Here is a 13,178-nt window from a genome sequence, read left to right as displayed (position 1 = left end):
TCTGGCTACGATGCATTTATGGCACGAAGCCTGCATTTATCAACTTTATTCCTCATTTAGCATCTGTTTGCTGCTACAGCAGCATTAGGTAATAGCTTAGTTTTCTGCAGCTGCCATGACAAATCACCAAAAATTGGGTGGCTTCTAGCAATGGAAATGTATTCTCTCAGAGCTCTGGAGGCCAGAAGTCTGCAATCAAGACACTGGCAGGGCCATCCTTCCTCCAGAGGCTCTAGGGAAGATTCTATTCCTTGCCTCTTTCAGCTTCTGTTGACTATTGGCATTCCTGGACTTGGGGTACACCGTTCCAATCTCTGTCTCTGTGGTCACATGGCTTTCTCCTTCTCTCCTTTTCTGTGACTTATGTCCCTCTGCCCCCTTCTTAAAAAGACACTTGTCATTGGTTTAGGGCACACTCAGATAATCCAAGATGATCTCCCCTCTCAAGATCTTTTTTTTTTTTTAATATTTATTTTTTTTTTTTTATGATAGTCACAGAGAGAGAGAGAGAGGCAGAGACACAGGCAGAGGGAGAAGCAGGCTCCATGCACCGGGAGCCTGATGTGGGATTCGATCCCGCATCTCCAGGATCACGCCCTGGGCCAAAGGCAGGCGCCAAACCGCTGCGCCACCCAGGGATCCCTCAAGATCTTAATTTAATCACATCTCTGTGAAGATCCTTTTTCCAAATAAGGTAACATAGGACATGGACATATCTATGGGGGTACCACCAGTGAGCCCACTACAGGTAATTAATGTCTGTCAAACCTGTCACAGATCATGAAGCATCTTTTTGAGGAGATACTCTTTGACATGGTGCTTCCCTGGTGACACCTTGTGCCCACTAAATTACAGTATCTGAAAGTGAGAACTGTGTAATTTTCAAGGATTCCCCAAGTCTTCTGACATGCAACAAAATTTGGGAGACACTTCTTTCTTAAAAGCTCTTTGTTTCTGTATATTTTCACTAACTTTCAAGTTCAAAATTCTCCAGTCTACTTTTTCTGTTTGTTTATTAAAACTCGGAAATGTTTCCCTTGTGATTTCTCATACATTTAAAATGAAGTTGTTGAAAGGGAGACAGAACATGAAAGACTCCTAACTCTGGGAAACGAACTAGGGGTGGTGGAAGGGGAGGTGGGCGGGGGGTGGGGATGACTGTGTGGCGGGCACTGAGGTGGGCACTTGGCGGGATGAGCACTGGGTGTTATTCAATAAGTTGGCAAATTGAACACCAATAAAAAATAAATTTATGAAGATGAAAAAAATAAAAATAAAAAATAAATAAAAGTGAAAAAAATAAAATAAAATACAGTTGTTTTACAAAAGTAAAACAAAAGAATATCTTCTTGGCTATTTGGTTATGTTTTTCTTGAGGCTTTGCTTCTAAGAACTAAGAATAGCCTTCACCCTAGAGACCCACAAATCTGCTTGTCCCTGCCTCAAGTACGCACATCTCTGCCAAAGGCAAAGGCAAGTGGCTTCAGATTTAATTCCTTTGAGTAAAGCTTTGTACCTATTTGAATTATATATCACTTTCAAAGAATTCCCCTAATTCCTAAAAGGAATTTAAACATTCAAATTCCTAAAAGGAATTATTAAACATTTATTTTTTAAAGATTTTATGTATTTACTCATGAGAGACACAGAGAGACACAGAGACACAGGCAGAGAGAGAAGCAGGCTCCCTGCAGGGAGCCCGATGTGGGACTCGATTCTCGGACCCAAGATCATGCCCTGAGCCAAAGGCAGATGCTCAACTGCTGAGCCACCCAGGCGTTCCGGAATTATTAAACATTTAAAGTCTCTAAAATATTAACCCCAGAGAAGAAAAGCAAGGGATGGAATCTATTCCTTCTCTTTCAAGAGAGAGGGTTTGGAATGAGGCCCCTGATCTTCAAGATAATTTTAGGGCACAGCATTGGTCCTGAGGCTGAATACATTCAGGTAGATACTTTGTCTCTTTTTACAAATAGAAATTCACCTTGAACCACACTTGTAGTTAAACTAGCTCCTACATCACCCATCTTCCCGTTCTCCTTATTAATTTTTTTAGATTGTATTTAATTTTTTTTAATTTATTTATGATAGTCACAGAGAGAGAGAGAGAGAGGCAGAGACCTAGGCAGAGGGAGAAGCAGGCTCCATGTACCAGGAGCCCGACGTGGGATTCGATCCTGGGTCTCCAGGATAGCGCCCTCGACCAAAGGCAGGCGCTAAACCGCTGCGCCACCCAGGGATCCCTAGATTGTATTTATTTATTAAAGAGACAGAGGGAGAGAGGCAGAGACAGGCAGAAGGAGAAGCAGGCTCCCCTCAGGGAGCCTGATGCGGAACTCGATCCCAAGATCCCAGGATCACAACTTGAGCCAAAGGCAGATGCTCAACCACTGAGCCACCGAGGCATCCAACCTTGTTAATTTTTTTTAAGATTTTATTTATTTATTCATGAGAGTCAGAGAGAGAGAAAGAGAGGCAGAGACACAGGCAGAGGGAGAAACAGGCTCCGTGCAGGGAGCCCGACGTGGGACTCGATCCCAGGTCTCCAGGATCACGCCCTGGGCTGAAAGCAGGCGCTAAACCGCTGAGCCACCCAGGCTGCCCCTCCTTGTTAATTTTTAACTAAATCTGCCTTCATTCTAGTCAAATATTTTAGGTAAAAATATTTCCCAGTATGCATGTCTCCACTCACACTAAATCTTAAAGTTCTCAGCACAGATATAACCAAAAGATGTTGCATGATCCAAAAGCCCAGAACAAATTAGAACACAGTTTATATTTACCAAAAGAAGGATTTTGTATCTAATGTAAAATAGATTCTCCACATTAGAAGTTTGACACCAGTAACAAACTACTTAACACTATTCATTTTAATATGCATTGACTAGATTTATGAGACTTTTACATTATACTTTAATATTTGCTACAGACTTTCATAAAATCCCAGATATCATACTCTTCTGTCTTCCAAAGTCGTACAGCTAGAGGACACAGGAGAACTCAGAGCAAAGACGTTGTCAACCTTTATTTATTGAGTGCCTACCTTATACAATGCATGTTTCCAGGAGTGAGCTACTAAGAGGTCCAATGCCACAGCTGGGTGGGAAAGATCTGCCCAGCCATGAGGGATAACTAGGATTCGGATAAGAAGTGCAGCTAAGCAAGAAAATCAGGAGGAGGGAAGGGCCACAGATCTGGAACTACTGTACATCGTAGGAGCAGACGTCTGGTCACTGCTTGCCCCACATGCACAACTTCCTTTTCTGGTAACCTTGGAGGATCCACTCAGTGGCTACCATTGAGGATTCCGGCAGAGTGAGACAGTCGGCAGTTACTTAGACAGGAGCTGGAAGCAAAGGCGGTGATAAATATGTGACACATTAGCAGCCTGAGGGCACAGCATCCTAACTTTGTGGCTTTTAAGGTCTTGGCCTTACATTTTCCAAGTACTGGGGCTGACAGAACAGGAGTCACAGGTGCAGAACATGTGCTGTCCTTTTCCATCTGTTCCCCCAGGGTAACCTACAGCTGCTTTATAACACATTTACATGGTTTCAGCACACGCACTCCTTGCGGGGAAAGATGGCCATGACAGCTCTGGCAAGAACTTTGTAGGGCCAAAAGCTCCCTTCCCACCCACCAGAAGGAGCCCTGTAGATGACTAGAAACAACCTCAATGGGAGACACACACACACACACCCCGCCCCAGCTATAATCCATGACCTCTGCAAACGTAAGAAGAAAAGATACTCCTAATCCTGGAGCAGGTGCCTCCTCTGGGCCTGCCTACTCTCCCTTCCGGAGTATACTGTCCTCAGTAAACTGCTCTGTGCTTGCTACCTTCCTTCTGGCTGTCTTGATTTGAACATCGATCCCCAAGTTAATCTTTTCACAGAGAATCCAAGAACCAAGACCTCTGTTCACATGACACAGACTCTCCCACCAGGAACAAGAGGACACAAAACTCTCGGGTCAGAGTCAAAACACCTGTCACTCACAGCAATGGCAGCTGCCAAAATATTTGCATTTTATTTATTTATTTGAGAGAGAGTGCACATGATCACAAGTAGTTTGGCACAGGGAGAGGGAGAGGAGGGTAGGCTCCTAGGCGAAGCCAACTGGAGGCTCGATCCCACGACGCTGAGATCATGACCTGAGCTGAAATCCAGAGTCGGATGCTTGAATGACTGAGCCACCCGGGCACCCCATTATTCGCATTTTCTTATGCCAATTCCCTGAGCCCCAGACCCCAAAGGGCAATGCAGGGGGAGTCAGGGGACACCTGCACACAGGGAAATGTGTGAAAAGTTGACATGACCGGAACCATTTTAAAATGGAGAAACTTACTTCCCCATCTCTGGGCTGGGCAAAAGAGCATTTGTTTTAAACAATTGCCTGGAAAGTTAGTGAAAGAATGAATATCTTGATCACAGGATTGATCGTTGTCGACTTTCTAAAGATAGAATCAATGCAAAACCCAGAGGAGCTTAGCTGTTAACACACATAGAAAGCTTTTCCCTTGTACCTTTTCCTCATAAAAACCTCTTGCTTTTGGGCTGCCTGGGTGGCTCAGTCAGCTAAGCAGCCAACTCTTGGCTTTGTATCAGGTCATGATCTCAAGGTCATGGGATCGAGCCCCACGTCAGGCTCCCTGCTCATCGGGGAGTCTGCTTGAAGTTGCTATCTGTCCTCTCTCCCTTTCCTTCTGCCCCTCCCCCACTTTCTCTTCTCTTTCTCTGAAATAAATAAATCTTAAAAAACAAACAACAACAACAACAACAAAAAACGCTCTTGCTTTCACCCTACAAGCAGGACACTATTTGGATTTCTACTTAAATCTGTGCTCTACAAACTACAGTTCTTATCAGAAGTAAAAGCACATTTGCTTCTCACTGTGACTCTTTATTTTAGGTTAACAGGTATGTTGCAGGAGCCCAGCATTTACAAGGACAGTAAACATGCCAGCTCTGGGTTCCAGAGGGAGATACTGCTTCTGTCTTCAAAGGTATTGCTACAGAAACATCACTGTAAACATAGCCCAAAACAAAGTCTCTCAGTGCCTCTGGTCATAAGACAGGCAGAAATGCAAGAGATGCGGGAAGAATTGTCTGGCAATCTTGTCTGCTTGTTTTCCTTTTTCTTTTTTCCCTTCTTCCTAGGAAGTATGCTGCATACAACCACTCAGTTGAAAATGACTAGTCATCTAGAGCTTATTTCCTTAATTCCCCAGTGAAAAGGAAGGCCCAGAATACCCATATTCTGTGCTGTGCTCAACCACACCTCAGGAAAGCACAGAAGCCTTGCTGGGAAATTCTGTCCCAGACAAGAATCCCCAAACTTTAGCTCTGGAGAGAGAGCTTTGAGTTTCACAGTGAGAGACAGCATGCAGCCGTTTTAAGAAATCATCTTTTTTTTATTATTATTATTGAGGTAGAAAGAACAGTGTTTTCTATGCTTCTGCAAATAATTGATTTCATTTGCCAGGTCACTTTCAAAGGATCTAATTTATTCTTTTTTAAGATTTTATTTATTTATTTGAGAGAGAGCAAGACAGCATGAGCAGGGCCACCTGGGTGGTTCAGTGGTTGACCCTCTGCCTTTGACTCAGGGCGTGATCCCGGGGTCCTGGGATCAAGTCCCACATCAAGCTCCCCAAAGGGAGCCTGCTTCTCCCTCTGCCTGTGTCTCTGCCTCTCTCTCTTTGTCTTTCATGAATAAATAAATAAAATATTTTTTTAAAAAGAGAGCATATGCAGGGTAAAGAGGAAAGGGAGAAACAGACTCCCTGCCGAGCAGGGAGCCTGATACAGGACTCTATCCTGGGATTTGATCCTGGGATTTGACCCTGGAACTCCAGGATCATGACCTGAGTAGAAGGCAGATGCTTAACCACTGAGCCACCCAGGCACCCCCAAAGGATCTCATTTTAAAGACAAGTATGCATCATGGATATAAAAATATGCTTCCCTCATTTCTTTCTCTGATAAAATAACCAAGAAAAACTCTTGTGTTTGAGAGAGGTGGTTTTATTACAACTAAGAGAAATTTATTTTCTTAACCTAGAAATTGTGGGAAAACTGAGAGAGCCCACTACTTTGAAGAGATCATGATAGTGTGCTCGCTTCAACAGCACAAAATCTAAAATTGGAACAATAGAGGCACCCCGGTCACACAGTGGGTTAAGCACCTGACTCTTGATTTCAGTTCAGGTCATGATCTCTGAGATTGCAGAGCCCTGCATCAGGCTCTGTGCTCAGCGTGGAATCTGCTTGAGATTCTCTCTCCCTCCTTTCTCTGTCCCTCCCACTTGTACTCTCTCTAAAATAAGTAAATCTTTAAAAAAAATTTTTTTTAAGGGGACACCTGGGTGGCTCAGGAGTGGAACATCTGTCTTCGGCTCAGGGCATGATCCTGGAGTCTCAGGATCGAGTCCCACATCGGGCTCCCCACATGGAGCCTGCTTCTCCCTCTGCCTATGCCACAACATGCTCCAGGCTGGTGGGGGGTGGGGAAAAAAAAGTGGAAGTTTTTCTTTTTGTTTTTCTTTTTTTTTTTAAGTGGAAGTTTTTCTTTAAAAAAATTTTTTTAATGCAAAAAATTTAAAAATTAAATGTACTATACTGAAAATGCATTTTCACAAAGAACACTTGGGTCTCAAACAGGACTAGTGAGACAAGGGAAAGCCAGGTATCTCCCTCTTTGATTTTAAAATCAAACATTTCCTTTATTTTATTTTTTTAAGACTTTATTCATGAAAGACATAAAGAGAGAGGCAAAGGCATAGGCAGAAGGAGAAGAAGGCTCCATGCATGGAGCCCGATGTGGGACTTGATCCTGAAACTCCAGGATCATGCCCTGAGCCGAAGGCAGAAACTCAATCGCTAAGCCACCCAGGAGTCCCAAAAATGATTTTTAAAAAGAGAGATCATACAGTGAATTTTTTTTCAAAGATTCAGATACACTCGTGCATAAGAAATGGAAACCAACTTACAGGGAATACTTAAATATTGGAGACAATTATAACTAGCCCTGCAATGAACTCTACTATGACATTAAAAATGTGTATACTAAGCTAATCCATAACCCGCTTATTATGTTTCATGTGTGTATTCTGACCTTTGAAAGTGGCATTTAATATGATCAAACCAACAGGATTCTTGCTAATGACCCATTCATATCATTGTCTTTTTTTTTCTTTGCTCTTTACTAACAAAGTGAAATCATGATCCACCATCTACTGAAGAATGTGCACATTTCAGAAAAAAATACTGCCAAGTACACAGACCCAGGACACTCACAGAGAAGCCCCTCTCTCAGGACACTCACCATCTATCTACTCCCAGGCAGTTCCCTCTAGCTTATGATCTCACACAAGGCAACAGTTCACATTTTTTTTAATGAGAGTGAATGTTTATGAGCACTTACTAAACAATTTATGCATATGAATACCACTCAAAGAAGCCGTTGGATCCTTCCACCTTCAGATGAAGACAAAAGAGTCCAGCAACTTCCCCAAGCTCCAGGGAAGAGAATGGTGGAGTCAGGTGTGAAACCCAGTGCCTATGCTCTCACCTCTGCATCCACCTGCCTTAGGAATAGTAGCTATTACTCCCTACCTGGTAAGATACCAGTCAGAATCAACCCCTAGGGCATATACCATTTTCTCAACACATTTCTAGAATTCAAAAATGTCTCAAACTGTCACAAGGGTTCTCTTTCCCTAAATGTTGTGACTATCATTTGGCACACTATATAGTTCGGGTTTTTTAAGTGTTTTATTGATTTCTTGGAGCTATAAATTTCTCACCCTTCACTCAGATGAGCAGAGAAAATGTACATTTTTTTATATTGCCTATAATTCTGATAGTGCTCACAAGCACCCACCAGCTAGTAGCAGATGGAAAACATTTACATTTTTAGTGCAATCTAGCAATCTGTCTGAGACTTTGAGCTATTTCTTTGAGGTATTTCTTTTTTGAAGACTGCAAGGCAGATCCTCTGGCCAGGATCACGCCGGAGATAGAGCCAGATTTCTGCTGGAGACTCCCAGGCTGGGACAAGGCCGGGCTTTCAGAAATCCTTCCATCTGCCACTCCTGCTCTCAAATGGGGCACTCACTCATGACACTGGAGAAGAGACCTATGATCTGGGTAGTATCCTTTTGCTTCTCTGATCTCTACATCAACCCCCCTAGTGGACTAGCTTACTTGGCCCCTGGAAGTCTTGTGTGTGTTAGGGACAAGGGTAAGTCACCCCAAAATGTGCCACTTTGGCATGCTGATTATTTCAAGCTAAAAACAACCAAGGCCCAAAAGACTCCACAAGAAGCCCTGATCTTAACCACCTTAACTTTAACCACCTAAAAGAATTTAGGGTTAGAGGATCTCCTCCAGGAGGAGACTTATCACCATTGATCTCTACGTTATAATATGAACAACGTGTGGTACAGTGAGGAACCTACCAGGGCCTGTTTGACCAAAGTCCTCTCTCTGTCTCATTGTTTCTGAGTGGCCCAGCAAACATTTATTTACCAAACATTTACTCCTTTTATCTTCCTGTGAATTGCATTTCCTTCCTTTGAAGTTCCAGATCCCTTCCACCCCCCTCCCATCCCCTTAGTTCAGGTTGACATATATATACCTCATTTTGCCTTACTGTCTTTGAAATCTCAAGTTTATTTTTTTTTTTTTTTTTTTTTTTTTAAAGAGACAACCTCTCATTTATTTGAACACAGCTTCTGGATGGAAATCTCAAGTTTATGTGGATTCCCCATAAGTACAAAATTAATGTACCAATGTCAACTCGATTCTTAAACCAGCCAGAAGAATTTTGAAGGGTAGGAGAAAATTTTTCCTCCCTAGCATGTGTCTCCTGGGTGACCCTGGCCCAGGGGCTCTGCTTTACAGCCTTCAACCACATGATGACTCCCTTACCCTCTGCCTCAACCTAGAGGAAATTCCTCAGCTATACTCTTAGCAAAATTTTGTGTCTTGCCTAGAGAATTTTGGAGGCTTCTAGATCTCTTCTAGGCTCCCCACTAACCAAAAGAGAGTGGGAACACAAAGCTCAGGTCCCTTTTTTATGCCTAACACTTCTGAGTCACCAAGTATAATTTGATATGGCTTCTGCAACAAATTACAAATAATCCCCTACCCTCAACACCAAAATACCAATCAAGAATGCAGCTCTCTGCCCTTGGCATTCTCTTCATATTATTTAATATATTTCAGCCCAGAGAGGAAAGGCTGGGATGTCTCTCACTCCCTACCTACCCTGCCTCTATCACTCCATCCCATCCCACAATCAGTCAGGAAATAGGAATTCATTCCATCCTCAGAGCAGCAAGTCTCATGGAATAGCCATCATAGATACATGGGGATTTTTGTTTACTTTTATGGGAGAAACTCTGATACTCTCTCTGGTCCAATTCTCCCCGTTTGGTTCTTGATATGCTTAAAATTTGAGAAAATTGCCTCTTCCTCAATAAAGTCTGTCTTGCCTATTTCCTGCAAAATTCTGTCTGCAGTAGCAGAAACTGAATGTTAATGCTTCCCTATATTCTTTATAGGCCTACTGTAACAATAGCCTATGAATACCTCACCTCAGCCATATGAATCCCACAAGGTGTAGAAGAAAAATACATGGAAAAAGACAAAAAAGAAAAACACAAATATTTTTAAGAATACCAATCTAGGGGCACCTGGGTAGCTCAGTTGAGTTAAGTATCTGGCTTCAGCTCAGGTCATGATCCCAGAGTCCTGGGATCAAGCCCCAGGTCAGGTTTCCCACTCAGCAGGAAGCCTGCTTCTCCTTCTCCCTCTCTCTCTTCCTGTCACTCTTCCTGATTGTGCTCTCTTTCTCTCTCTGTGTCAAATAAATAAATAAAATATTATTTTTTAAAAATGCCAGTCCAGTTGCACTCATATTTCTAAAATTTTGTTTTAACTAAAACAGTGGACAACTTTATTTTCACATTTCACAACACAAATAAAATTGCTTGCTTTCTTTTATTTGGGGGGGTGTCCCACTACTCCCCTACCAAAATTATTCTTTGATAGGAAGGAGGAGCAAGTCTTCCCTGTCACGCTGTTAGAAAACACCCAGAGTCACAGCACCATGATTCCTGGTGAGGTAGAACAAGTATTATAAAAAATGGTATACAGAAGTTCCTGTCTCTCCTTATCTGTCTGGTAGAGTCATTCCTGGCCAAGTGGGCACCATCATGGGACAGGTGGGAGGTCTCATCACTGGGGGCACAGACATTATTGGCATGTGGCCTCCCAAAAGGTGGCCTCATTCTAGGAAGAAAAGGGTCCATCCTTGGCATCATGGGAGGGGCCTCCTATATGGTGTGCTGGTATCATACCAGGATGAGAAGGACCCAGGAGACTGAGGGGAGGTAGGATCATTGCCCAGGCAGGAAGAGGAGCAGGGAATGGAATAGGAGACATCTTTCCTTGTTAAAATGCAGTGGTTGTTCTGTGGATCAGGCTCTGACTCTGCTCTTCCATTTGTTTCTGGTAGTAGTCTTTTACATTCGCTTTGTGTTTCCTACCACTGTAGTGTTTCTTTCTCCCAGATGGAGAGTCATGGGTGAGGAATGTGTGGCAGTGCACACTGTAAAATTTAGGGATGTTGCTCTGCAGACCATTGGCCACTTGGTCCCATACCTCCCAGAAAATGAGGCAAAAACGATGCACTCATATTAAACAGCTATACATGCATGTATATTTTCTATGACTCTTGCATGTAAATACTGCTCCTACTTTCCTTTTTTCCTTTTTTCCTTTTTTTTATAGATTTTATTTATTTTTTCATGAGAGACACATAGAGAAAGGCAGAGACATAGGCAGAGGGAGAAGCAGGCTCTCCATGGGGAAGCCAATGTGAGACTTGATCCCAGGACCCCAGTTTCATGACCTGAGCCAAACACAGATGCTCAACCACTGAGCCACCCAGGTGCCCCTTAATTTTCTTTAAAATGTTCCCCTATTCAACTTTGGAGTCATTCTTTTATCACTTATGCCACCTAAGAGGTTTTACATTGATTTTTTCCTAGAGCAAGAACAGGTACCTGTAAGTCTTTATTATTGAGATAAAACTACTGGGAAAAATTAAATTAATGACAAAAAGTATTCTAAAAATTAAATTAATGATAAAAAGTATTCTTTGGGCAGCCTGGGTGGCTCAGCGATTTAGTGCCACCTTCAGCCCAGGGCCTGATCCTGGAGACCCGGGATCAAGTCCCACATCGGGCTCCCTGAGTGGAGCCTGCTTCTCCCTCTGCCTGTGTCTCTGCCTCTCTCTCTCTCTCTCTCTCTGTGTGTGTGTCTCATGAATAAATAAATAAAGCCTTTTTTAAAAAGTGTTCTTCATCTTCTTCTCATCTTTTAGCAACACTTTGCTTTAGGTATTATTTCATTTCTGAGCTATTTTGACTCCAGTTACTGTGTTTCTGATGGCCTGATTCACAGTATATCCAGTGGGTGTGGATTTTCATGGGTGAGAAACTGACCTCCATAGTTTTTCTTGGTATCAACAATAATACAAGGCAGAAGCAAATATCTAAGAGCTTAACTCTTCTGAAGACAGTGAGGTGAATACAATGCATCAAAGAGCAGCAGCATGAGTTGCTCTAAGAACATGTAGAGAATACACAGATGTGGAGGCCGAGAAAATTAAGGCCATTCCACCTTGAGTTCAGCGTTAGCACAGGTACAGCCATCCCGGGCCCCTGTGAATAAGAGCTGACATTTACATTACTTCAGCTACAGGAAAAAAAACAGCTTACAGCTTAAAGTCCTAGAAAGCCTCATATTAGAATGAGAACAGAGCCCAAGCCAGTGGCAGGAAGCCCCATATTAGAATGAGAACAGAGCTCAATGCCCTTGAAAGCCCCATATCAGAATGTGAACAGAACTTGAGGAATTGCTCCAGCCCTTCTGGAGGTCCCCGAGACCAGCCCTTAAAACTAAGCTGAAACCCACCTCGGGGTCCAAGTCCCTGCTCTGCTGTGTCGGGTACACTTGGACCCAAGCTCGAGCTTGTTAATAAACCATCGTGTGTTTGCATCGGTGTCGGCTCCTTGGTGGTTTCTCGGATATGTAATCTTGGGCACAACAACAGAAATGATGGTGGCTTCTGTGTGTGGTGAGAAGAGCCTAGCTGAGACACAGGGAAATGCTCATTCCAATGAAAAGCCCAGCAAAGTGTGCCTATGGGAGGAGAGGGAGTAAAATACACAGTTCTCCCTTCCCAACACTGGCTAGGGGCAGATCCGAGTTGGGAACCACTGGGTACCCATATCTGAGCACAGACATCTGAGCTGCCTTCTGAAACATTGGAAGCTAAAGCCAAGAAGAAAGTTAGGATTTGGGAAGTCAAAGTGACCAACACTCTCTAAAGTCAATCAGCACAGACCAATCTGAGAAAGATGTCATCAGAAAAACATTTTTCCACTAGCGTTCATTTACAAATTGAGCATCCTGGGTGGCTTAGAGGTTTAGCGCTACCTTCAGCCCAGGGTGTGATCCTGGAGACCCAAGATTGAGTCCCATATCAGGCTCCCTGTATGGAGCCTGCTTCTCCCTCTGCCTGTGTCTTTGCCTCTGTGTGTGTGTGTGTGTGTGTGTGTGTGTGTCTCATGAATAAATAAAATCGTTAAAAAAAATTTTTTACAAGTTTTATGCTTCAGACTACCAGGCTATGTCCTAGTGCTTGAGAAGACCCTCCTTGCTCTTATGCTAGGACACTCTTCAAGGATGAAAACATTAACCCAGATAAGAATAATGCACCAACTCCATACAAACTGTAGATATCATGCTATTTTTTCAAGGTAAAAATCACTAAGCTCCTAAACAGCTGTTCACTCAGGTTCAGGAGTCATTATTCACAACTGCCTAACAATGGAAACAACCCAAATGTGTATGGATAAACAAAGTAGGCCATCCATACAATAGAACATTATTCAGCCTTAAGAAGAAAGGAGATTGTGATGCATGCTAAACATGATATGAAATTTGATGACATGGTAAGTTACATAAACCAGTTCACAAAGGGACAAATATTATATGATTCTACTTACCTGAGGTACCTAAATATTCAAATTCACAGAAACAAGGAACTGAGGTTGCCAGAAGCTGGGGAGAGAGAAGAATAGAGTTCAGTAGGTAGGGAGT

At 42.9% G+C, this 13,178-nt stretch overlaps 1 long non-coding RNA gene across 4 annotated transcripts in view; it reads right to left on the bottom strand.

The window, feature by feature from the left end:
- Positions 1 to 13,178, bottom strand: part of LOC119876791 — a 50,393-nt gene that overhangs the window by 24,403 nt on the left and 12,812 nt on the right. For all 4 annotated transcript variants that reach the window (XR_005366508.1, XR_005366507.1, XR_005366505.1 and 1 more), the window contains 2 exons: positions 13,085 to 13,139; positions 3,044 to 3,346 (listed from right to left, as the gene is read on the bottom strand). This is a non-coding gene — a long non-coding RNA (uncharacterized LOC119876791). The remainder of the gene's footprint in view (positions 1 to 3,043; positions 3,347 to 13,084; positions 13,140 to 13,178) is intronic.

This window comes from Canis lupus, chromosome 11 (genome assembly GCF_011100685.1).
Source record: "Canis lupus familiaris isolate Mischka breed German Shepherd chromosome 11, alternate assembly UU_Cfam_GSD_1.0, whole genome shotgun sequence".
Lineage (NCBI taxonomy): Eukaryota > Metazoa > Chordata > Mammalia > Carnivora > Canidae > Canis > Canis lupus.
Note: the sequence above shows the minus strand (reverse complement) of the source record. Positions and strands in the feature narration are given on the sequence as shown.